We start from the raw sequence: 27,638 nt of genomic DNA, 5'->3' as shown, positions 1-27,638 counted from the left end.
AAAGAGAGCTGGAGCACCAATACTCATATCACATAAAATAGACTTTAAAATAAAGAATGTTGCAAGAGACAAGGAAGGACACTACATAATGATCAGGAGATCAATCCAAGAAGAAGATATAACAATTATAAATATATATGCACCCATCATAGGAGCACCTCACTACTATAAGGCAACTTGTTAACACCTATAAAAGAGGAAATCGATAGTAACACGATAATAGTAGGGGACTTTAACACATCACTTACATCAATGGACAGATCATCCAAAATGAAAATAAATAAGGAAACAGAAGCTTTATATGACACAATAGACTAGATAGATTAATTGCTATTTACAGGACATTCCATCCAAAAACAGCAGATTACACTTCTCAAGTGCGCACGGAACATTCTCCAGGATAGATCACATCTTGGGTCACAAATCAAGCCTCAGTAAATTTTAGAAAATTGAAATCATATCAAACATCTTTTCCGACCACCACACTATGAGATTAGAAATCAATTACAGGGGAAAAAATGTAAAAAACACAAACACATGGAGGTTAAACAATACGTTACTAAATAACCAAAAGATCGCTGAAGAAATCCAAGAGGAAATCAAAAAATACCTACAGACAAATGACAATGAAAACACGACGATCCAAAACCTATGGGAAGCAGCAAAAGCATTTCTAAGAGGGAAGTTTATAGCTACACAAGCCTAACTCAAGAAACAACAAAAACCTCAAATAAACAATCTAACCTTACACCTAAAGGAACTAGAGAAAGAAGAACTAACAAAACCCAAAGTTAGTAGTAGGAAAGAGATCATAAAGATCAGAGCAGAAATAAACAAAATAGAAAAAAAGAAAACAATACCAAAGATCAATAAAACTAAAAGCTGATTCTTTGAGAAGATAAACAAAATTGATAAGCCATTAGCCAGACTCATCAAGAAAAAGAGGGAGAGGACTCAAATCAATAAAATTAGAAATGAAAAAGGAGAAGTTACAACAGACACCATAGAAATACAAAGCATTCTAAGAGACTACTACAAGCAACTTTATGCCAATAAAATGGACAACCTGTAAGAAATGGACAAATTCATAGAAAGGTATAACCTTCCAAGACTGAACCTGGAAGAAGTAGAAAATATGAACAGACCAATCACAAGTTATGAAATTGAAACTAATTAAAAATCTTCCAAGAAACACAAGTCCAGGACCAGATGGCTTCACAGGTGAATGCTATCAAACATTTAGAGAAGAGCTAACACCTATCCTTCTCAAACTCTTCCCAAAAATTGCAGAGGAAGGAACACTCCTGAACTCATTCTATGAGGCCACCATCACCCTGATACCATAACCAGACAAAGATACTACACAAAAAGAAAATTACAGACCAATATCACTGATGAATATGGATGCAAAAATCCTCAACAAAATACTAGCAAACAGAATCCAACAACACATTAAAAGGATCATACACCACGATCAAGTGGTATTTATCCCAGGGATGCAAGGATTCTTCAATATACACAAATCAGTCAATGTGATACACCATATTAACAAATTGAAGAATAAAAACCATATGATCATCTCAATAGATGCAGAAAAAGCTTTTGACAAAATTCAACACCCATTTATGATAAAAACTCTCCAGAAAATGGGCATAGAGAGAACCTACCTCAACATAATAAAGGCCATATACAACAAACCCACTTCAAACATCATTGTCACTGGTGAAAAACTGAAAGCATTTCCTCTAAGATCAGGAAAAAGACAAGGATGTCCACTCTCACCACTATTATTCAACATAGTTTTGGAAGTCCTAGCCACAGCAGTCAGAGAAGAAAAAGAAATAAAAGGAATACAAATTGGAAAAGAAGAAGTAAACTGTCACTGTTTGCAGATGACATACTATACATAGAGAATCCTAAAGATGCCACCAGAAAACTACTAGAGCTAATCAATGGACTTGGTAAAGTTGCAGGATACAAAATTAATGCACAGAAATCTCTTGCATTCCTATACACTAATGATGAAAAATCTGAAAAAGAAATTAAGGAAACACTCCCATTTGCCATTGCAACAAAAAGAAAAAAATACCTAGGAATAAACCTACCTAGGGAGACTAAAGACCTGTATGCAGAAAACTATAAGATACTGATGATAGAAATTAAAGATGATACCAACAGGTGAAGAGATATACCATGTTCTTGGATTGGACGTATCAGTATTGTGAAAATGACTCTACTACCCAAAGCAGTCTACAGATTCAATGCAATCCCTATCAAATTACCAATGGCATTTTTTATGGAACTAGAACAAAAAATCTTAAAATTTGTATGGAGACACAAAAGATCCCGAATAGCCAAAGCAGTCTTGAGGGAAAAAAACGGAGAGGGAGGAATGAGACTCCCTGACTTCAGACTCTTCTACAAAGCTACAGTAATCAAGACAATATGGTACTGGCACAAAAACAGAAACATAGATCAATGGAACAAGATAGAAAGCCCAGAGATAAACCCATACACCTATGGTCAACTGATCTATGACAAAGGAGACAAGGATATACAATGGAGAAAAGACAGTCTCTTCAATAAGTGGTGCTGGTAAAACTGGACAGCTACATGTAGAAGAATGAAATTAGAATACTCCCTAACATCATACACAAAAATAAACTCAAAGTGGATTCAAGACCTTAATGTAAGACAGGACACTATAAAACTCTTAGAGGAAAACATAGGTAGAACACTCTTTGACATAAATCACAGCAAGATCTTTTTTGATCCACCTTCTAGAGTAATGAAAATAAAAACAAAAATAAACAAATGGGGCCTAATGAAACTTCAAAGCTTTTGCACAGCAAAGGAAACCATAAACAAGACGAAAAGACAACCCTCAGAATGGGAGAAAATATTTGCAAGCAAATCAATGGACAAAGGATTAATCTCCAAAATATGTAAACAGCTCATGCAGCCCGATATTAAAAAAACAAACAACCCAGTATAAAAATGGGTAGAAGACCTAAATAGACATTTCTCCAAAGAAGACATACAGATGGCCAAGAAACACATGAAAAGCTGCTCTGTATCACTATTAGAGAAATGCAAATCAAAACTACAATGAGATATCACCTCACACCAGTTAGAATGGGCTTCATCAGAAAATCTATAAACAACAAATGCTAGATAGGGTGTGGAGAAAAGGGAACCCTCTTGCACTGTTGGTGGGAATGTAAATTGATACAGCCACTATGGAGAACAGTATGGAGGTTCCTTAAAAAACTAAAAATTGAATTACCACACGATCCAGCAATCCCACTACTGGGCATATACCCAAAGAAAACCATAATTCAAAAAGACACATGCACCCCAATGTTCACTGCAGCACTATTTACAATAGCCAGGTCATGGAAGCAACCTAAATGCCCATCGACAGATGAATGGATAAAGAAGATGTGGTACATATATACAATGGAATATTACTCAGCCATAAAAAGGAACGAAATTGGGTCATTTGTAGAGACGTGGATGGATCTAGAGAGTGTCATACAGAGTGAAGTAAGTCAGAAAGAGAAAAACAAATATCGTATATTAACGCGTATATGTGGAACCTAGAAAAATGGTACAGATGAACCGGTTTGCAGGGCAGAAATAGAGACCCAGATGTAGAGAACAAACGTATGGACACCAAGCAGGGAAAGTGGCCGGCGGGTGGGGATGGTGGTGTGATTAATTGGGCAACTGGGATTGACATGTATACACTGATGTGTATAAAACTGATGACTAATAAGAACCTGCTGTATAAAAAAATAAATAAAATAAAATTCAAACTTAAAAAAAAAGACTCTTTACAACACTTATTTTCCTCCTTTCCTCTCTCCATCTGCAGAAGTTAATTTCAACTGGCACAATTTGTACAACGTTTTAATACAGAGTCTAGGGTGGTTTGCCTTTTATGATAACACTGGCATCTGAAATTAAACCCAGCAGGTAAAAAATATTCCTTCATGAATCTGACTTTTAAATGACACCTCTGTGCACTAGAAACACATTTTAAAGAAAAATCTCAATTTATATCAGAAGTTCCTCCAGGAAGTTAGTATAGTTATCAACATAAGAAGAAGAAAGGAAGGAGGAAACTGGAGGTGGGCTGGAAATTACATCGCAAGCATGTGCAAATGTTGATGCATTAACTAGAAAACCAGTCTCTAAACTGTTCTTGCCTGGGGAAAGGGAGAAGGCCTCACCTATTAATCCAGGTGTCTAAGAGTCATCTCTAAATGCCCCTCCCTCAAATCCAACATCCAATTCCTTAGCCAAGCTGGTCAATTTCTCCTCCTAAATATCTACTCCATCTGTCTTCTCCCATTTGTCTTAACCAATGAAATTCACATCTATGAAATATACTGTATGAGCCAGAAAAATTCCCATGAGCTGTTAAGCCACAAAAGGTAGGATTCAAAGTTGAACATAAAATGTGATTTCAAGTATCCTTCAATTCAATGTAATAAATTGCATATAAACATATAAATATCTACGTAGCTATAGATATGAAAGAGGTATAAGTGTTGAAAGTTATCTCTGGGTATAGCATATGGATAATTTCAATATACATGAACATATACTTTTCCTAAATATTATATAAATATAAGGAGTATGCATTCCTTTTACCATTTAAAAATATTTAAAAGCTTAAATCACTATGTCTTCTTGTTATAGTGCTTTCAATTCAAAACACCTCAGTGCAGACACTGTAGTATATACGTGTTACTTTTACCTTACATGCTAGGGGCAGTGAGCTAACATAGGATCCTAGTTGGGATTATACCCTCGAGGGGTTGCTGGTTACCACCTGAAAGACCCCAGTCAGAGGCCCACATTGCAAACATTGCTCTGTTCAGCCATCTCTGATCAACACCAGAGGCTTTTTTTTTTTTCATAGATCTTTATTGTAGTATAACTGCTTCACAATACTGTTAGTTTCTGTTGTTAAAAAAAAAAGAGAGAGACAACCAGAGGTTGTCTTTTAATTAGCATCATGGATGTTAGAAATGATTTTTCATGGGTGTTCAAGACGTGTGGATTGTCCAGAAACAATGTACATGAAGAGGGAATAAAAATCTAAGTAACCTCCAAAAACAAAGTCTAAGGAACACAATGGCCAAACCCATCAGAACCACTTAGGATCCCAAACTGATCCTAGGACAAGTAACAGACTTGGGCCACCGATTTTTCTAACTAAAAGAGTGGCTGAATCCTGAGAGTCATAACATTGTCACCCCTGTACTAAGAGGGCAAAGAGATTATAAAACAGGTCCTACAGCAGATAGAACCTCTGCCGATGTTAGCTTGGCTGTTATCATTATTTGTATTATTGCTGGTATGACAACCCCACCTCATGTCTATACCCAAGCCATCCCCTCACACATACCCCAACCGTCCTGCAATGTCCTTCCTCCTCTGCTGGACCTCAGGAGGAATTTCATGTCCTTACTGCTTCTGTGAAACCTTCCTGGCAAGTCCAGACCTAGAGGCATTCCTTCTCTTTGTTTCTAGACCCCAATAGGTGTCAAGAGCACATTGCTGATCACTTAATTGTTTTCTAACCATTTCCTGTTATCTCTCCACATCAGACCAAAACCCCCAAGGTCAAAGGATCCAGGTCTTCTACCAGCATTTAAGACAAAGGTTTACAGTAGCCATCTCAACCCAAAGTGTGGTCCCTGATCCAGCAGCCACTGGGCCCCACCCCGGCCCCAATGAATCAGAATCTGCATTTTAACAAGAGCCTAAGTGATTCGAGAGCACATTACAGTTAGAGAGGGCTGTACTCAGGCACTTAGTAAATAACTGGTTAATACCCAAAGCTCGCCTCTCCCCTCACCTCACCCTGCAGGGACAAGCCAGTGCAGGAGGGAGCACCTGGACTTCTTCAATTGCATATTTACTACAACAGTTCTCTGACTGACGGAAGCAGAGTTTCTAGAAGGAAAAGTGCCTTTTTCTAATTAAACACAAGCATCTTATGGACTAACGGTAGCTCTGATGACCCACCCTGACCTCCTGGCAAAAGCAATTCTTGCACATTTGAATAATAACGGAGCAACACCAACACCACCCACAGAGGCACCACCACACCCATTTTACAGAAGGGAAAATCGACACTAAAAGAGGCTAAGGACACTGATTTAGTTGTTGGAAAGCCTGGGATTCAAATTCTAGTATTTTCTGGGAAAAAAAAACAGGAAAAGAGTTCTTTGCTACAGGACACCAAATTGATGACCAGTCTGAACCTCCCCAGTCAGAGCAGATACTTCAAAGGCAGGCACCTTGTCCATGCTGCCCACTGTTGCTTGCTTGTTGCCAGCACAGTCTCTGGCACACAAGGAGGTGATCAAGAAATAAGTATTGAGTGGGTCAAGGCCTGAATCTCTCAGTGAGAGCCAGCAGCCTCCCCGGATGTTCATTATCATACAAGCACCTCCTGTCACACAACCTCCAGCCCACGCTTTCCTCCCAAGTCCAACGATGAAATCCTGTGGAACTTCCACTGTGTGACCCACACATTCCTCTTTAACCTCAACTACCCCTCACTTCATGCTACCTCCAGCTTTTAAGGGAATGCATAGCTGTCCCCTGGACCACGGCTTTGCCGAGGGAAGTCTTTCCACTACCCTCTCAAGGCAAACACACAACAACTGGAAAAAAAAAAAAATGCACACCCTAAAAGTTAAGAATTCTGTTTTATTCGGTGGACTTTCTGAGGACTTCAAACCCTGGAGGCAGCCTCTCAGTTTGCTCTGAAGAGGTATGGGAGGAGCCAAGATATATAGGAGTTTTGCAACAAAAACCAGGTAGCTGGAACCTCAGAAGGTCCCTGTTAATTAAAGAAAACCAGACATCTCAAGTTAATGAATTTAGCGCTTTTCTGTGTATGGGAAGATGCAAGAGTCTGGGCTCACTGAACTCCTTCCTTAGAAATGAATCTCAGCTATCCAGGGCCTGTTTCTTCCCATCCTGAGGCTCCTCAAAGTGCACCACTGAGGGCGGCTGCAGTGACCGAGGTGGCATTCTTAGTCCACAGACCTAAGGACTAGGAAGTGGGTCTCCACCCTCCTGGCTTCCAGTTGTCGCTACCGAATCTTCTGCCCCTCCCTCGCAGGACGACCACTGTTCCTCCCAGGCACCACCATGGGCTCTCTGTCCTCGTCAGTCATTAAGCAAGTAAGTCCTGGTCACGCCTCTCATTCTTGGAAGACTTTACTTCTCACCACGCCTCTCCACTTTAATACAGTGATGCAAATAGCCAATTCACAATACCTGCCACTTCACGTGGGCCAGGTTCACATTCTAGAACAACCTCCGAGATAGCAAATGTCAACATGAGTGGCCGCCCAGCCCCCTCTGGTCGCCTCCCCAGGCTGCCCTTACACGAATGCTTTGCTGTCTTCATGAACCTCGATCCACTGGCTTTCTTCATTACTATTCATCCAGGTCTAGATTTTCCTTATATTTTCACTTATTCGGCTCAGATGCCCTGGTTTATGATTATAACTTCCCTCTGCAAGGACTCACCTCCCTTGGCCCTCCTTTTTTCCAACCGTACTAGCCTGGAGAAATCTGATGCTTCAAATGAACGAACACAGCTATGCTTGTTCTCCACGGCTTTCCGTGGGAAGCCAAACGCTAGGGTATGAAATCATGCTCTCAGGCAGGCAGATTCGTTCCCTTTAATCATTTCCGGTTTCAAATGGGCGGTCACCTGCTCAGAAATGCTACTATTTTTTCTCTGGTAAACTCACTCTCTTATCCTCTGAGAATTTTTTGTTTTTAACTGCATTGGGTCTTCGTTGCTGGGCGTGGGCTTTCTCTAGTTGCGGTGAGTGGTGGCTACTGTTCATTGCGGTGTGCGGGCTTCTCATTGCAGTGGCTCCTCTTGTTGCAGAGCACAGGCTCTAGGTGCGTGGGCTTCAGTAGTTGTGGCATGCAGGCTCAGAAGCTGTGGCTCACGGGCTCTAGAGCGCAGGCTCAGTAGTTGTGGCACACGGACTTAGTTGCTCCATGGCATGTGGGATATTCCCGGACCAGGACTCGAACCCGTGTCCCCTGCATTGGCAGGCAGATTCTTAACCACTGAACCACCCGGGAAATCCCTGAGATATTCATTTCATATGTGCCTTTTCTTGCCAAACCTCTTCTTTTCAGAATGGTAAATTCCAGGAGTGTTCCAGGAATCCGCTGGGGATGCGTCATTGTTTCTCTACCCAGGGGATATCCCCAATTCCAATGGCTTGTAAAACAATCTCTAGGCTGATGACTCCCACCCTTGTATCTCTAACCCTAGCCTCTCTTTGACCTCCAGGTTGACATGTATCATGATCTTCCTCTACTGCACATGCCTCAGACTTCAACTCCCAATTTCCCTTCCAAACCCGTCCCTCTCTAGATCTTTCCCACCTCCATAAAGGGCGACATCATCTACTCCATCGCTCAGGCCAGATACCTGGGAGCCTTCTCAATGCCTCACTTCCCCCTCTCATCTTGCCAAGTCCACGCATCCTCCCATCCCGCCATTTTCACCTTTAAAACATGTACTCTTTCCCATAACACACCCATTTCTCTCCCGTTTTCCTGCCACTATATGAATCAAAGCCACCATCATCTCCCATGCGTGCTTCCTGCAGCAGCCTCCTAACTCTGATCATGCTTGAAATCATTCAATGTTTCCCCCAGCTCTCAAATCCTAAACTCTCTGCCACGCTGACAAAGACCTGCTTGGCTAACTTCTAACTATCTCTAGGGTCGTGCTGCTGGCAAGTCTAGATCTGGCTGCATCTCTTCAGGTCTAGATCTTGAAAGCTACCAACTCAGAGAGGTCTTGTTGGACACTCCTAGTCCTAAGTATCCTCCTCCCCAACCCACTTCGCTTTGTCACCACGCCCTGAGTGTTTCCTTCACAGGACTCATCAAATTTTGGGATTATCCAATTACTTGACTACTCGTTGAATGGCTGCCTCACCCACTAGACTGTCATCTCCACTTGGGCAAAGTCCATGACTGCTTTATAATCAAGGCGTACCCAGGCACATAGGAGGCATTCCTTAAACGAACAGATGAAGGTGCTGGGAGAGCCTCGGCCAGCAGGCACCTTGCTGTCACTTGTGTTGTTCCCAAAGCCATTTGAAACAAAAGTCTGCCAGCTAGTCGTCTGACTGTACACCATCTGTAATACGAGAAACAAAATCCACACTGCACCTCAAGTAGGTCCCTGCAGCAATGGTGTGCCCCTTAGAAACCCTCTGTTACGTCTGAGGTCCCTTGCAAAGTTCACTTCAGTAACTTTCTCTCCTTTCTCTGCCCCCGGAGGAAGAGCACACAAGAGGCATTGGACCTGGCGCATCCCTCCTAAAGGCCTCCCAGCAGTCTCTTCCTTCCTCCACCTCCTCCTGTGCACATCAGGCCCCAGAGCCTCTCCCTCCTGCAGATGAACCTGTGGCTTCGGCTGTCCAACTGGCACTCGTGATCTCTTTTTTCATTCGGAGAATGGCATTTGGCCTGGGAGGCACTGTTTAAAAACTGATCATGTGAACTGCAAGAGTAAGAACCACATGCAATACGCTTTGAAACAAACACTAACAACGTGGAGTTCACTGTGTTTTAAGGTCTCGAAGGATCCATCCCCGCCAACTTACTTGGTCCTGATCCCGCTGGGAAGTCAAATTCTCCTGCTCCAGGAAAACAGGTCCTTTTACCTCGGAACCACTGTGATGGCCCAGATCAAGGGCAGAGGCCTCCCTAGGGTCACGAACCCAGTTTTCAACCACCTATTTCCCCAAAACTCTGCAGATACGACACACTACCTGCAGCCTGAGACTTCTGCCGGTTTTGTTTCTAATTATGTTTTTTTTTTGTTTGTTTGCGGTACACGGGCCTCTCACCGTTGTGGCCTCTCCTGTTGGGGAGCACAGGCTCCGGACGCGCAGGCTCAGCGGCCATGGCTCACGGGCCCAGCCGCTCCGCGGCATGTGGGATCTTCCCGGACCGGGGCACGAACCCGCGTCCCCTGCATCGGCAGGTGGACTCTCAACCACTGCGCCACCAGGGAAGCCCTCTAATTATGCTTTAAAAAACAACCCCCAAGGCACAGCGGGAATTTCCCACGGACCTCACAGCATTTATAAGAGGACCGGGCGTCAGGACCTGGGCTTTGCACATAGGCTGTAGGATCTCAGAAAGTCATTCAATACCTCAGAACCTCCCATCTGTTTTTGTGAAGGCCCATGGCAATATCAAGCATTAAGGGTTGTCGCAAGGATCAAGGGAGATCAAATGAAACCCAAATGCAATTACACAGCGACGTGAGATACGACAGTAGTATTAATAACATAAAAATGAATTTGTTGAATTTTAGCTGCTTGACCAATCCAATTCTAAAGACACCACAGACACTACTGCCTCCTTGCTGTGACATCCACAAAGCATGCAGAAGGGCATCTTAATCCATCTGGGCTGCTATAGCAAAAATGTCATCGATTGGGTGCCTTAAACAGCACACATTCATTTCTCGCTGCTCTGGAGACTGGGAAGCCCAAGACCAAGGTGCTGGTAGATTCTGTGTCTGGTGAGGACCGTGTCTGGGTGCATCCTGGTTCACAGGTGGCCATCTTCTCCTTGTGTCCTCACATGGTGGAAAAGGTGAGGGAGCTCTCTGGGGTCTCTTTTATAAGGGCACTGATCCCATTCATGGGGGTTCCACCCTCATGACCTAATCACCTCCCAAAACCATCACACTGCGGGTTAGAATTCAATATACAGATTTTAGGGGGACACAGACATTCAGTCTATATAAAGGAGGAGAGGGAATTAATAAATATGACTGTGCCCTGGCCCAGCCTCAAGGTGGTACATATCAGCAAAGGGAGTACTATACAAAGGAAAGAAAATCCCAACATCTACCAGGAGGAAAAAAAGAAATGTGCCGAGCAATTATTCAATACGTTACCGCTCTTTATAAGGGGACAACTTCCGTTCTTTAAAAAGGGACTGCCCCATGAAACAAATTCTACTTCAGTACTTAGTACCAGGAAATGATTCTCCCATGAAGAACCAATATGCTTCCTTGGATAAGACAATAGCTACTCTTACAAAACTCATCCTGTTTTCCATACCTACTTTTAAAGAGGTAAAAGTAAATAAGAGGGCTTCCCTGGTGGCGCAGTGGTTGAGAGTCCACCTGCCGATGCAGGGGATGTGGGTTCGTGCCCTGGTCCAGGAAGATCCCACATGCCGCAGAGCGGCTGGGCCCGTGGGCCATGGCCACTGAGCCCTCGTGTCCGGAGCTTGTGCTCCGCAACGGGAGGAGCCATAACAATGAGAGGCCCGCGCACCGCAAAAAAAAAAAAAAAGTAAATAAGAGAAGTTAATTTTAATGATACATTTTGTTCAACTTAGCATGTCTAAAATATTAGCATTTTAACACATAGTCAATACAAAATATTAATGAGATATTTTATGCTCTTTTTCTCATTCTACATCATCAAAATCCAGAGGGTACCTTATATTAACAGCACATCTCCATTTGACCTAGCCACACTTCAGGTGCTGCAGAGCCATGATGCTGGACGGTACCAGTTTAAATATCTTCTAGGCCTTCACACCATCCTGTTTAGGGAAGTAAGTTTGGCTGCGGGCTTGACAATGGACTTGAGGCAGAGAACGCTGGTGGCTTTGCAGTAATACAGGCTGGATAAACAGCAACCTCGAGCGGGGTGGTGGCAGAACTAGAGAGAACTGGATTTAACCAGAGTTGGGAGCGCTCAGGAAAGAGGGCAACGTTCATTGGGCGACTAGGATGCCAGGCACCACACTGACACTTCTATACGGCCTGAGGTCACTCAGGCTTCACAACCAATCTGGGAGACTCCACTTAACAGGTAAAGGCACCGAGGCTCAAAAGGTTACGTAACTCAGTTCACACAGCTAGGAAGAGGGGCACTGGATTAACCCCAGGACTTCTGGCTTCAGACCCAATGTGCTTTCCTCAGGGAGGCACTAAAGGCCTCCTTGATGTGACTCCTGCCAACCTAGTCACTCCAGGCCCACCCGAGTCATACCTTCCGGTGCAGGACCACCAGGTGAAGGAAGGGCACCATGTCCTTCACACTTCCCTGCCTTTCCACTGCCGCCTCCTCTTGCTACTAGACTAACTTCTGCTTAGCAACATGGTAAGCCTCTAAAACAGTGGTTCTCTATTAGGGATGATTTTGCCCTCTACACAGGGACCTTTGGCAATGTCTAAGAGACATTTTTGATCATCAAGACTAGAGAGAATGGGATACTGCTAGCATCTCGTGAGCTGAGGTCATGGATGCTACAAAGCATCTTACAAAGCACAGAACCGCCACCAAACATACAGTTATCTCGCCCAAAAAAACAACAGGGCTGAGGCTGGGAAACCATGGTCTAAGGCACCGCTTCTTCAGGGGGGACCCATCCATCCCTCATTAAAGGGCTCAGAGCATGTTTCCAGGGGGAACATGCCAGGAAGAACTACAAATTCACCGTGGCCATCTTCTCCTCCAAAATCGCCTCCCTTGACCTGGGGAAGTGGAGTGCATTGACCTGAATCCCAGGTACTTTTCCTGATTTCCTTTCCTTCTATTATACCATACAACCGGGATTCTGCTTTTTAAGGGCAGGAACACAAGCTTGGTAAAGACATCAACAGGCAAGAAGTGAGAATATCACTTCTAGCACAGAGCGCTCTCTGGGATGACACAGGTGGTGAAGCAAAAAAGGGGAAAAAGAATCGTGAAGCAATCAAAAATTTCCACTTACAATATTAACCTCTTTCAACAATGCATTGCCAAAGAGATCTTTAATGCAAATTGATCTTTCCTGAGGATATACACTTTTCCTGGGGTCAGACTCCAGCTCCGGGAAGGCTGATTTTTATGCTTTTCTTCTGAATGTTAAATCAGCTTTTAATCACATCCACGAGGCTACCCATGAAGCCACCCATCGGAGTGTTTTGGTCTTCGTTCTTTTGATTTCCATTCTGGAAAGGGATGATTTATGCAGGCATGCCTCACATTTTCATTCTGCTTAAGCAAACGCTCATAAGCATTTAACAAGGGCCAATACTGCAAAATGCACTCCAGTCTTCCCGACTGTTGGAGGATTACGTGTCTAACTTGCAGAGTCTATTTTTTCCTCCACGTTCAGAGGCCGATAGAGATTTTATGCAAATATCTCTTGTGGCAAATGAAAATGAAGGCAGTGAGTTCTTTGCTTTTTCTCAACTCTTTTGCCATTCATCAATTCTACACAGGCCATGTTTACTGGGCATACGCTCTATTCCAGGCCTGGGGCTTGGGGCCAGGGTTACATAAGTGAATAAGACAGGGTCCCCACCCTTGAGGAGCCCCGTGAGAACACAGCGGACAGACAGACACAGATCCCATGAACATGAACACAAGATAGGACCAGGGGAGGCAGGGGTCTCAGGAAAAACACATCTGATCTGAGCCAAAGAGGATGCCACAATGTCGAAAGGCTGGCAAGGCAAGAGCAGTCATCCCTGGCAGAGGGAGCCACTGGGAGAAGTGAAGGGCATGCCTGGGGCCAGGGGATGGCAGCAAACCATCCTTCCAAAGGACAGTGCGCAGAGGCATCACATAACAAAACTGACGGGTGGAGGGAATGAGACCGGGACGGCCTTGAATGCTACGTGAAGGAGAACGTCAACTTCATTCCACAGCTCCTGGGGAGCTACTGAAGATCCGTGAGCAGGAATTACAGCATCTGTGCTTGAGGAAGCTAACACGTCTGCAAGCCATGTGAGGACTGAGTCAGTGCAGGAGAAAGTGCAACCCAGAGGCCAACCAGAAGGCTGGGAGCCAAGCCTAGAGCCATGTCCTTGATTTGAGAACATTTCTGTTAACAAAATGCTGATTTGGCCCATGTGTGGGTACAATGAAATGAATGTATCCCTCAAAATTCATGTATTGAAATCCTAATCCCCAATATGATGGTATTCGGAGGTAGGGGTCTTTCAGAAGTAATTAGGTTATGAGGGTGGAGCCCCCCTGAATGGGATTAGTGTCCTTATTAAAGGGGCTGTCTCCACCATGAGAGGATAGAAGGAGAAGTCAGCAGTCTGCAAACCAGAAGAGGGGCCACACCAGAACCTGACCATGCTGGCACCTGATCTTGGACTTCCAGCCTCCAGAACTGTGAGGAATAAACGTCTGCTGTTCATAAGCCACCCACTCTATGGCACTGTGTTACAGAGTCCTAAGGGACGAAGACAGTGGGGCGGCACTGTGCTGAGAGGGGATCTCCGGCTGCAGGGGGTAAATCACAGCTGGTCTCAGTGTGTTGGAGCAACACCATTCTCCTTTGTCAGGGGTTGGTTGGGGGATGGCCCATGACTCAGTCCTGGTCATGCGCTGCAATGAGGGAAAAGTCATGGTGCCACTGAGCCACAGGAGGAAGAATGCCACAAAGGCCATTCCTCTTTTGGAGGGACAGAAACATTATTTGCCTCAGATCACAGAAAACATCTCTCCTCGATTAAAGAGTAGATGCTGAAGGGCCTCCAGATTCCATGATATCTAACTGTCCTATGTGATGACTACCAGTAGCTATATATTTTAACCCTTGTTCCATGTTCCCCTGATTTGGGCCACATAAATATCCTTGCAATTAAAGAAAAATGGATCTTCTTTTTATCGAGGTAAAATTCACAGGACATAGAATGAACCATTTTCACATGTACAATTCAGTGGCATTTAGTCACTCATAGTGTTGGGCACCTTTATTTAATTCCAAAAAATTTCCATCACTACAAAAAAAAAAAATCCCATACCATTAAGCAGTCCCTCCCCACTTTCCCCGCCTCCGAGCTCCTGGCAACCACCAACTTGCTTTCTGTCTCTATAGATTCACCAATTCCGGATATTTCATTTAAGAGGAATCATACAGTATGCAGCCTTTTCTGTTTGGCTTCCTTCACTTCATATAATGTTTCTGAGGTTCATCCATGTTCTAGCCTGTATCAGTGTCTTATTCCTTTTTATGGCTGAATAATATTCCACTGCCTGCATGTACCACATTTACTGATCCATTTATCGGTTGAGAGATTTGGGTTGTCTCCACCTTTTGGCTGTTGTGAACAATGCTACCAAGAATGTTTGTGTATAAGTACTTGTTTGAGAAGAATGGCTTTTCTTGAGGTTACCTAAATCCCTTTGTTCTATGCACACAAGGAAGCATCTTTATTATTATTAATGGCTTTAAATTTCTAGAAGCTGGCACATGGGGAGCTCAAGTAACAGCATCTACTTAGCATCTACTGTGTGCCTGGCTCTATGCTGGGCGCCTGACAGCATTTACATCTCGTTTAATCCTCCTAGAACTCCTAACAGTTGTGTAACATTGTTCCACTGTACAGCTGAGAAAACCATGGCTCAGTGTGGGTTAAATAACATGCCACACATTAAGAATCTGCCTGCCAATGCAGGGGACACGGGTTCGAGCCCTGGTCCAGGAAGATCCCACATGCCACGGAGCAACTAAGCCCGTGTGCCACAACTACTGAGCCTGTGCTCTAGAGCCCGCATGCCACAACTACTGAGCCCGCGTGCCACAACTACTGAAGCCCGCGCACCTAGAGCCCGTGCTCCACAACAAGAGAAGCCACCACAATGAGAGGCCTGTGCACCGCAACAAAGAGTAGCCCACGCTCGCTGCAACTAGAGAAAGCCCACGCACAGCAACGAAGATCCAACGCAGCCAAAAATAAATAAATATTTATTTATTTTAAAAATTAAAAAATAACATGCCACACGTTACACACATAGTATGGGGTAGAACCAGGATTCAATATGGTGGAGACGTGCCCAGCATGTTTTCTGGTACAGAGCAGCCTATATAATGAACACTGATTTATCAAGCATTTTAGGACAGTTTGATCATTAACACACAAAAGAACTGGGAGTGGGATAAGAAGGTACAGTCTCCTCTTTACCTGCCCCCTCTCGTAACTACTTGCACGTTCATGGTGTAGAACGCTTAGTGGGTTACTGCATTACTCTCCTAGGACTGCTGTAACGAAGTGCCACAAGCTGGCTGGTTTTAACAGCAGAAATTTATCATCTCATAGTCTGGAGGCTAGAAGTCCAAGACCCTGATGTGAGTAGGGCATGCTCCCTCTGAGGACGCTTAGGGGAAGACCTGTTCCAGGCCTCTCTCTGAGGTTCTGGTTATCCCTCAGCTTGGGGTACCACAACTCTGGCCATCACATGTTTGAGGGTTCACCCTAATCAAATATGATCTCATCCTAGCTAATGACAACTGCAATGATGACACCATATTTCCAGAAAAAGAACACATTCTGAGATCCTGGGGGCTGGGACTTCAGCATATAAATTTGGGGGGAAACACAATTATTTTTTTTTGGCTGTGTTGGGTCTTCGTTGCTGCGTGGGGGTTTCCTCTAGTTGCGGCGAGCGGAGGCTCCTCTTCGTTGCGGTGTGTGGGCTTCTCACTGTGGTGGCTTCTCTTGTTGCAGAGCACGGGCTCCAGGGGCGTGGGCTTCAGTAGCCGTGGCGCGCGGGCTCAGTAGTTGTGGTGCACGGGCTTAGTTGCTCCACGGCATGTGGGATCCTCCCAGGCCAGGGATCAAACCTGTGTCCCCTGCATTGGCAGGTGGATTCTTAACCACTGTACCACCAGGGAAGTCCCTGGGGGGAACACAATTCATCCCATAACAGTTACCTTCCCCATCACACAAAGGTCAAGAAAAGAAAACACCATGAGGCAGAGTCAGGAAGAGACGTTTCAGTTCTATGGGGTCACAGGGATACCTGGTCCCCAGAGGCCATGGGTCAAAGAGCAGCAGGACTGACTCAAGGCAACTGGAGGATGGACAGGATGGCCTGAAAGCTACTACGGTCTCAACACTCTAAATGGTGTGAAAGGAAGAGCATAAAGCAAAGCTTCAGAATACCTAGTCCTAGCACCTTACTCCATGACCCAACTGGACACTCACTTCCCTCTGGGCCTTGGCATCCAATTAAAATAATTACAGGCTCCCATGTTGATCTCTTGACACCCGAAACACAACATTTGCTTATCAGTTCCAAAATCCATCAGGAGATTTAAATCCCTCCTCTGCAGAGGTGCAGAACTATTCATGGCTTCTAACCATCTCCTCCTTTCCTAGCTCCAGGTAAGAACTCTCAGCTAATGTTCCTGCCACTTTCAAATTAAATCAGATTAAATCGCAGGCATCCAGCCTTCTAGAAAAAACATCAAATTGTTCCAATATATCTCACTCACCCAACACATCAGACAGATGCAACACATAAAGTGAACAGTCTAGTTAAGAAGTGCTAGTTCATTAGTTGTGGGGCTGTCAGAGAAGCCAAGAGCTGTGATAACACACAAAACTGTCTCCATCTTAGAAGTCAAGCTAGATGCTTTCATTTTATCACCCAATTCGTAACCTTGCTGTCTGGCGTTAAGGATCAATAGCTTGGTGGTTTTGGTATCCAATAAATCTGTCTTCATTTGGACGTTTTTCATTTTCCCATGCCACGTGAAGAGAGCAGGATAAGGTAAATTGTTCCTCTCGTGGCATTTTTTCCCCAAATCTATGATTTCACACTGACGTGTTCTACAATACAAACCAGTGAAGGCAAAGAGAGGGAAAGAGAGTAGATATCAGAGGCCCCATCCGAAGATCAAAAAAGCTTCCAACTGGGATCATCTGGGACAATGAATTTAACAAGTTCCCATGGGCAAAGGTCAACTGGTTTACCCAGGGTGACCCATCATTCACCTAGCAAAGAATTTTTACTTAGTACTTACTATGTGCCAAACCCTGTGCTAAGTAATTTACATGAATTGTCTCATTAGTTCTCAGAGGGGAGGTGCCTGAAAAAAAAAAGCCACTGTTTTATACACACACACAAAGGTGTACATAATGTATTTACTTATTTTTATATTTATTAGAACACTGAAACTAAAAGAAAGCAGGCAATTCCAGCTTTGTAGATAAGAGAAAGCAGCAGGAAACTTAAAGAACAAGCATATAAAAGGCATATATATATACACACACAGACTCAAAATCACTGAGTTTAAACCTAACAGAGAAGTTGAGAGTTGGGGAGGGAGTAGCTCTTGAATCCAATACGAATTATCTGAATAAGGAAACTGGGGCTCAGACAAGGGAATGACACATCCAAAGTTATCCAGAGAGCACAGGACTGAATTAAGTCTAGATTCTGAATTCTAATCTTCTCAAGCTGCTCTTTCAGTTTTATCATCATCATCGTCGTCATCATCATCATCATCAAATCAACACATATTTTTTAAAAGGTTTAAAGGACCTAAATATAGGAAGACTCATGATTTGGAAGCATTCAAGATGGAGGACAGAGAAATCCTTCAAGAATCTCCCAGTCCGAATCCACAGAAACAGAAAGTGCTTACCCAGGACTTGAGGAAGAGAAGCGTGGGGAGTGAGTGCTGGTGTGTATGGGGTTTCTTTGGGGGTAATGAACACGTTCCGGAAGTCAACAGTAGTGACGGTAACACAGTCTGGTGAATATACTAAAACCCACTGAACTGTACACTTTAAAAGGGTGAAATTTATGGCATGTAAACTAGACCGCAATTGAAAAAATACCAATGGCATCAGAATACTCAGGCTTCAGTAACACAGATGAGCCCCTACCAAAATAAAGAATCAAGTTAAAAATTAAAAAAATTGAAAAAAAAGATTCTACCGGTCAACCTTATTCACCCTAAGCCATTTCTAGACATAAGCGTGTCAGGCAGCCCACTCGAGTTCTTTGCCTGTTTTAATCTACACAATAATCCTGTGACATGAATGCCACTGTCCCCAATTTACAGATAAAAAACGAAATCTCCTGAAAGACAAGAGATGTCCTCAAGATCACGTAAGGGGTCAAACACCTGTCTTCTGATCTCCCATCATAGCACTTGGCAAAATATATTTTAGTTCGTTGGGTCTGGATTTCTCTCATCGGAGAGTGAGTTCCTTTGCACAGGGACTATGTTTTTTTAGGAAAAGAACACTTTTGGAAGAACAGTTTGAGATTTACCGGGAGGCAGACTGGAACAAGGGGATGGGAAAAGAGAGAGAAAACTGAGACATGAGAGTTTCCATGCAAGGAAGAAGAGGGGTCTACTGGAGGTACTTCAGGCAGAAGGGTTGTCACTGTTCATTTAATCAAACAAATAACCACTGCAGCCTATTGTGTGTGAGAAATCTAGCTGGGGACAAGAGACAGGGGACACGATCGTAAAAACAGCAGCCTCAGTGCCACTGCGTGATCCTGACTATCTTGGGTAGAGAAGAGGCTCTAAGTCCCCAGGTGACCACTGATCATCAGGCTCTGCTGTAAGCAGGGGCCTGGGAGGGGGGGACTGGAGGCTTCTTTCATCAGTGGGTCATAAAGAGGTCCTATGGACTCAAACGGAACTCCTAAGTTGGTAAAACCAGTCAATGCTGAGCCACTAAGACGATTTTTCACTTCCTTCTTCCTTTTTCCTCCTTTTGTGAATGACAACCCCCAGTCCATCCTTCAGAGGTCAAGGTCACCTCTTTAGTGAAGCTGACCCAGACTCCTTTGAGCCACCCCCCCACCAATACTCTGCTAAGTAGAACTCTTTTTCTGTTCTGCTTAACAACTGCAACCATTGCTTTATTGCCGATGACTAAAACAATAATATTACTACTAGTAGTAGTACTATTTTCTATCATATCCTGAGCAGTCTCTTTGTACCAAGCACTGTATCTGAAGGGCCTTACGTACAGTGTCTTACGGAAATCCAACCCCGTAAACGAGGCGGTACGATCCCCATTTTATAGAAGAGGAAACTAAGCAATTTGCCCAATACCACACAACCAGGATGGAGCAGCAATCGGACTCCAGGCCATTTGTTTCCCACCACACCTCCTAGAACAAGACTCCGGGAGGTTAACTAAAGCATTTCTGAATGTTCCTCTAAATTTGAGGGAATAGAAACTGAAGGTAAATGTTTCTAATGTCCTAATTTTCTTTTTAAACCACTTCAGAGTTTAGGGACTCCAATATAAGATGAAACAATACGCTGAAAGACTGCAATGAAAGTGACAGTCTACCCTCAAAGAGGTCTGTCTTTCTGTTTTTAGGAGATGCTTGCAGGCACTAGTAAGCACAAAATGAACATATTATTTATATGTATATATAAATTAAAAATATATATATACACATACAATTATACACATATATGCATATATACTTTATATTTACACATACAATAATATATATACTATGTATGATATATGTACATATAGTATATAATATATACAGTATGTATATACACACACACTATATGTATATATCTTTTACTTTACTATCCATTTTATGAATTAGGAAATTGAGGTACAGAGATATTAACTAGTAAAGTCACTTAATAAGTAACTGGTCAAACCATCTCTCACTCACACACTTCCTAGCATTCTTTCTAAGACACCTCACCCGTTAATTCCGGAACAGCTGCTGTGTTCGGGGATCCACCAGGCTGACATGTCATTAACACAACTGAAGTAACTAAAACATGAAGAAATCCAGTGCTTTATTTCTACCAACCTCTGAGAAGTTTAAGAAGGGAAAAAAACTCTAAAACCCATGCATTCGGATCACAGGCCCAACTGGGGAAAAAAAAATTACATACCCCAATTTGTTCTTATTTACAAATACTTTAAGCTGTTTGTCCAACAAAATGATTTTGTCTGCCAGATGAGATCCCAGTTTTGTAAGTTCATTAATGGCTGATGAACAGAAAGGGTCACCCTGATGATTTAATAATCTGGCCCTGACTCCCGTCAAAGCCACTTAAAAAAAAAAAAGAATCCAAGCTGTCAGGAGAGAAAGGAAATGCTATTTGATCCAATTTGTGCACTATTTCCATGCAAACAAGGAGTAGATATTTACAGGCATGCCGTATTAAATCTCCACAACCAGGGCAGGGTTGTACAAAGAAATACAAGAAAGGAAAAAGGCAGAGAATGTTTAAAATGCCCTGTGCTGGAAGCCACAGGGAGCTCTAAATTGTCTGGAGGCCAACTCTGACTGCCTCTTTTTCTTCTTCTTCTATTTTAAAATCCTGTAACTAGTAAAAGCATAACTCAAATAATAAAACTCAGGATCATCAGGAAACGAGGAATTCCGTAAGAAGCCTGTCATCTGGGGCACAAGTAGGGCACACTATTCAGATGATGGGAAGACGGGAAGGAGGCTTTCCAAGTCCTAATAAGGCCCTTGGTAGGAGGGAAACTCTAATTTTTTACTATGACATGCACTTTATAATGCAAAGGAACACCAAGGTTCATATTCAAGTACATTAATCGGAATAATAAAGCATCCCCAATATATGTGTCTCCCAATTGCCCCATCATCAGCTATCAAGGTAAGATTCAACATTGCTACTCCATAGCCAGAGGGCACTTCTCTTTTGAGGAATTAGGCACATTCAGTCACAGTTACAGCTCTTGGAATTCCACGTCAGACTCTCCAGCGCTGAGAGAGGTCACCTAAGAGAAGATGGATTATTTTTTTCCAGGAGCTGGGAAATGGTATGAAATATTCTGACCTTATACAAAGGCACCATGGAGGGAGATTGCAGACCCAGCTCTCTCCCCACTCCCTCCAGAGGGTCTCTATGCAGCCTTGCCTTCCAGATCCTTCTCTCCTTTAATCCCCTTAACATCCCCCACAAGTCTCAATTCTCACTTGCTCAGGGAGCACCGCTCCTTCCTAGCATTTGCCATCTTTACCAAATACATTTATTTGCAAGGTTATTGTATTTCTTTACTTTCTTACCCTCTAGAGTGTAAGCTCCATAAAGGCAGAGCCTGGCTTCTTTCTAAGTCAAGTAAATATCACACTTTATTTCAACTAATGGCTGGTATTATTTTTCACCCAATGTTAAACAGGAACTACAGAAAATCTTTTAAGATTTTTGAGGGCTTCCCTGGTGGCGCAGTGGTTGAGAGTCCGCCCGCCGACGCAGGGGACGTGGGTTCGTGCCCTGGTCTGGGAGGATCCCACATGCCGCGGAGCAGCTGGGCCCGTGAGCCATGGCCGCTGAGCCTGCGTGTCCGGAGCCTGTGCTCCGCAGCAGGAGAGGCCACAGCGGTGAGAGGCTTTTTTGCGTGCCGCAAAAAAAAAAAAAAAAAAAAAAAAAAAAAAAGATCTTTGAAACTCCCTGACTTACAGTTTAACCCAAACCTCTGCGAAACTGCTGGAGAGGCAAGTTTCAGGGCCTGAGGACCAGGAGGCAGGCCAGTAACTTTAATCCAAGAGGTGATGTTTCTATCCTCAGTAGGAAATGAGAGCAGGTGGGGATTAATCAGGGCATTTTCCCCTATGATTCTCTTAAACACAAGTCTTCATGATAAAGTCTCAATATTCTTCATTAAAAGAGAAATGTCTTTTAATTTCTACAATTTCAGACTTCTACACTTGACACTAGATATTAAATAATATACATTTCAAAAGCAAATAAAATCAATTTTTATAACTGGCCTTTTGGAATACCCTTCCTCCCAGTTACCTGCCAGGTCAACGCCTAACTGTCCTTCCAGACCCCACTCAACCCCCACCTCCTCCGTGAAGGTTCCCCATCAGGCAGAGTTCACCTCCATCACAGTAAGAAAATCAAGCATTCAATTCAGTTTTTAAAAATCTCCTATTTTAGCTGACAAAGACTCAGTGAGCAAGTTTCTTCCCCCCTTTTCAACCCTCAGTATGGCGCCAGTATATCCTTACAGCCCCTAACACTTGACAAGGGGAACTGAGGATGTGAGAATTCCCACCACCGCGCTTTTGGCTGGCAGCAGCACCTGGCCAGACTCGAACACAGGATGCTTCCATAAAGGTATCCAGACACATAATAAGGTCTTAAGAAGATGTGGCCAAACACCGAACAGGAGGACAGGAGTGACAGAGCTGACAAAGCCCTGCCCCACCGTAACCTCCACGAGGGCAGGGATGGCGTGTCCAGCTGCTTCCTGGCCGTGTCCGTGCGCTTGGCATATCACCTGGAACACAGAGCCACTGAATAGTTACCTGTGAAGGGAGCCTGAGACTCGGGGACACAGCTGAATCACGAAAGGACACAGCAGGAATTTAAACCACGTCTTCTTACTCTAAGCCCTAAACATTTTCAACTTTGGAACTCTATTCCAAAGTGCTTCAAGAGCCAATAAATACTTGTTAAGTGAATACAAAGAAAACTAAGATAGATGTTTTCCTTGAGGTGTTTATAATTCCACAGAAGTGCTTAGAATTCATACCACCCAGTGACTTCCATCTATCCTTTTGCCTTCAAAGATGTGGTGAAAGGCCAACCTGTACCTCAGGAGAGATTGACCAAAGTTTAGGTTTCTCCTGCCCATCACAGAGACTGAAAAGCTCCACATCCAGAGGATTGACCAATCTGACATGCCACCTTCCTAAATTCAGCAAAATATAAGACAGAATTGACAGGCGTTTCCAGAAGCTGGTTCAAATGTTTTTTTCATAGTAATACTTATCCTATACCTATACCATAGAATACTTATTTAGGTTACTTCTGAAATTTCAATCCTCATTTTTTTGTTGTTTTCTTTTGTTTTGCCTTAAAATGCCCACAGACACATGTCCTTTCAAGGCGAACTTCAGGTAAAAATTCTACCAAAAAAAGCTGCAGTAACTTTTCTTTTTATACACCATAAACAAATTTCCTTAAGAGAACATAAAGAGCTCTGTTTTATAACTTGTGTTACCTATAAAGACTTTGAAAGACAAAAGAGCCCACTTTCCTAGAAGTAACTGAGAAAAGCTCGTAAGTGATGAGATAAATCGTTCAAATCAAAAAGCCTATGTCCATACTGAAAAAGCCGTAGCCATCTTCAAATTTTCACCAAGCAGTTTAGGCTGGGTGAGGATGGTCTGACAGCAGCGCAAAAGAAAGATGAACAATCAAAAGCGGTCACAAGAACTACAAAAGCAGGCTAGTTTGGGGTCTTTTGCTGTCGGGGCAAACGGTGCTTCACACCTCAGTAATCCCCACGGCTTACACTATGGCGCAAAGATGAAATGAGTCACATGAATGAAAAGTTTCCAAAGAAGATGCGGACTTGCCTGTTGGAGAAGGGAGACAAATACAAGTTTAGACATTTTCCAGAACATAATTATGCATTTTGGGGGAGACCTTCAAGATGGCGGAGGAGTGAGACGTGGAGATTGCCTTCCACCCCACAAATACATCAGAAATACATCTACATACGGAACAAGCCCTACAGAACACCTACTGAACGCTGGCAAAAGACCTCAGACCTCCCAAAAGGCAAGAAAGGCGACATGGAGATCGCCTTCCTCCCCACACACCAGGGTAGGGCAAAAGAAAACAGAAAAAACAGAGACAAAAGAATAGGGACGGGACCTGCACCTGTGGGAGGGAGCTGTGAATGAGGAACAGTTTCCACACACTAGGGAGCCCCTTCACTGGCGGAGACGGGGGTGGGGGGGGGGGGTGGCGGGGGGAAACTTCAGAGCCGCGGAAGCTGAGGCTCGGGCTTCGGAGGTCAGATCCCAGGGAGAGGACCGGGGTTGGCTGCATGAACACAGCCTGAAGGGGGTTAGTGCACCACAGGTAGCCGGGAGGGAGTCCAGGAAAAACTCTGGAGCTGCCTAAGAGGCAAGAGACCACTGTTTCGGGGTGCGCAAGGAGAGGGGATCCAGAGCAACACCTAAATGAGCTCCAGAGACGGGCGCGAGCCGAGGCTGTCAGCACGGACCCCAGAGACGGGCATGAGACGCTAAGGCTGCTGCTGCCGCCACCAAGAAGCCTGTGTGTGAGCACAGGTCACTATCCACACCTCCCCTCCGGAGCCTGTGCAGCCCGCCACTGCCAGGGCCCCAGGATCCAGGGACAACTTCCCCGGGAGAACACACGGCGCGGCTCAGGCTGGTGCAATGTCACGCTGGCCTCTGCTGCCGCAGGCCCGCCCCGGAATCTGTGCCCCTCCCTCCCCCAGGCCTGAGTGAGCCAGAGCCCCCGAATCAGCTGCTCCTTTAACCCCATCCTGTCTGGGCAAAGAACAGATGCCCTCAGGCGACCTAAACGCAGAGGCGGGTCCAAATCCAAAGCTGGAACCCCAGGAGCTGTGCAAACAAAGAGGAGAAAGGGAACTCTCTCCCGCAGCCTCAGGAGCAGCAGATTAAATCTCCACAATCGACTTGATGTACCTGCATCTGTGGAATACATGAATAGACAGCGAATCATCCCAAAATTGAGGAGGTGGACTTTGGGAGGAAAGATATATATCTTTTTTCCTGTTTCTCTTTTTGTGAGTGTGTATGTATATGCTTCTTTGTGTGATCTTGTCTGTATAGCTTTGCTTTTACCATGTGTCCTAGGTTTCTCTCTGTCCTTTTTTTTTTTTTCTAGTATAGTTTTTAGCGCTTCTTATCATTGGTGGATTTGTTTTTTGGTTTGGTTGCTCTCTTCTTTCTTTTTCTTTATTACTTTTCAATTTTTTTACTTTTTTTTTTTTTTTTTTGCAGTACGTGGGCCTCTCACTGTTGTGGCCTCTCCCGTTGCAGAGCACAAGCTCTGGACACGCAGGCTCAGCGGCCATGGCTCACGGGCCCAGCCGCTCCACGGCACGTGGGATCTTCCCGGACCGGGGAACGAACCGGTGTCCCCTGCATCGGCAGGCGGACTGTCAACCACTGCGCCACCAGGGAAGCCCTAATTTTTTTACTTTTAATAATTATTTTTTACTTTAATAACTTTATTTTATTTTACTGTTTTTTTTATTTCTTTCTATTTTTCTCCCTTTTCTTCTGAGCTGCGTGGCTGACACGGTCTTGGTGCTCCGGCCAGGTGTCAGGCCTGTGCCTCTGAGGTGGGACAGCCGAGTTCAGGGCATTGGTCCACCAGAGACCTCCCAGGCCCACGTAATATCAAATGGCAAAAGCTCTCTCAGAGATCTCCATCTCAACGCTAAGACCCAGCTCCACTCAATGGCCAGAAAGCTACAGTGCTAGACACCCTATGGCAAACAACTAGCAAGACAGGAACACAACCCCACCCATTAGCAGAGAGGCTGCCTAAAACCATAATAAGCTCACAGACATCCCAAAACACACCACCGGACACGGTCCTGCCCACCAGAAAGACAAGATCCAGTCTCATTCTCCAGAACACAGGCAATAGTCCCCTCCACCAGGAAGCCTACACAACCCACTGAACCAACCTTAGCCACTGGGGGCAGACACCAAAAGCAATGGGAACTACGAACCTGCAGCCTGTGAAAAGGAGACCCCAAACACAGTACGTTAAGCAAAATGAGAAGACAGAGAAACACATAGCACATGAAGGAGCAAGGTAAAAACCCACCAGACCAAACGAATGAAGAGGAAATAGGCAGTCTACATGAAAGAGAATTCAGAGAAATGAGGGTAAAGATGATCGAAAATCTTGGAAACAGGATGGAGAAAATACAAGAAACATTTAACAAGGACCTAGAAGAACTAAAGAGCAAACAAACAATGATGAACACCACAATAAATGAAATTAAAAATTCTCTAGAGGGAATCAATAGCACAATAACTGAGGCAGAAAAACGGAAAAGTGAGCTGGAAGATAAAATAGTGGAAATAACTACTGCAGAGCAGAATAAAGAAAAAGAATGAAAAGAAGGAAGGACAATCTCAGAGACCTCTGGGACAACATTAAATGCACCAACATTCAAATAATAGGGGTCCCAGAAGAAGAAGAGAATAAGAAAGGGACTGAGAAAATATTTGAAGGATTATAGTTGAAAACCTCCCTAATATGGGAAAGGAAATAGTTAATCAGGTGCAGGAAGCACAGGGAGTCCCATACAGGATAAATCCAAGGAGAAACACGCCAAGACACGTATTAATCAAACTGTCAAAAATTAAATACAAAGAAAAAATTATAAAGCAGCAAGGGAAAAACAAAATATAACATATAAAGGAATGCCCAGAAGGTTAACAGCTGATCTTTCAGCAGAAACTCCACAAGCCAGAAGGGAGTGGAAGGACATATTTAAAGTGATGAAAGGGAAAAACTTAAAATGAAGATTACTCTACCCAGCAAGGATCTCATTCACATTTGACAGAGAAATTAAAACCTTTACAGACAAGCAAAAGCTAAGAGAATTCAGCACCACCGAACCAGCTTTACAGCAAATACTAAAGGAACTTCTCTAGGCAGAAAACACAAGAGAAGGAAAAGACCTACAATAACAAAACAATTAAGAGAATGGTAATAGAAATATACATATCATTAACTAGGTTAAATGTAAATGGATTAAATGCTCCAACCAAAAGACATAAACAGGCTCAATGCATACAAAAACAAGACCCATATATATGCTGTGTAGAAGAGACCCACTTCAGACCAAGGGACACATACAGACTGAAAGTGAGAGGAGGTAAAAAGATACTCCATGCAAATGGAAATCAAAAGAAAGCTGGAGTAGCAATCCTCATATCAGACAAAATAGACTTTAAAATAAAGATTATTACAAGAGACATAGAAGGACACTACATAAT

The 27,638-nt window shown here is 43.8% G+C and overlaps 1 protein-coding gene across 2 annotated transcripts in view; it reads right to left on the bottom strand.

Moving 5' to 3' along the window:
- Window positions 1-27,638, bottom strand: part of LARGE1 (LARGE xylosyl- and glucuronyltransferase 1) — a 586,234-nt gene that overhangs the window by 438,444 nt on the left and 120,152 nt on the right. The window lies entirely within an intron of this gene.

The sequence above is a fragment of the Stenella coeruleoalba genome (assembly GCF_951394435.1).
Source record: "Stenella coeruleoalba genome assembly, chromosome: 11".
NCBI lineage: Eukaryota > Metazoa > Chordata > Mammalia > Artiodactyla > Delphinidae > Stenella > Stenella coeruleoalba.
This window is presented reverse-complemented; position numbering and strand designations above follow the sequence as displayed.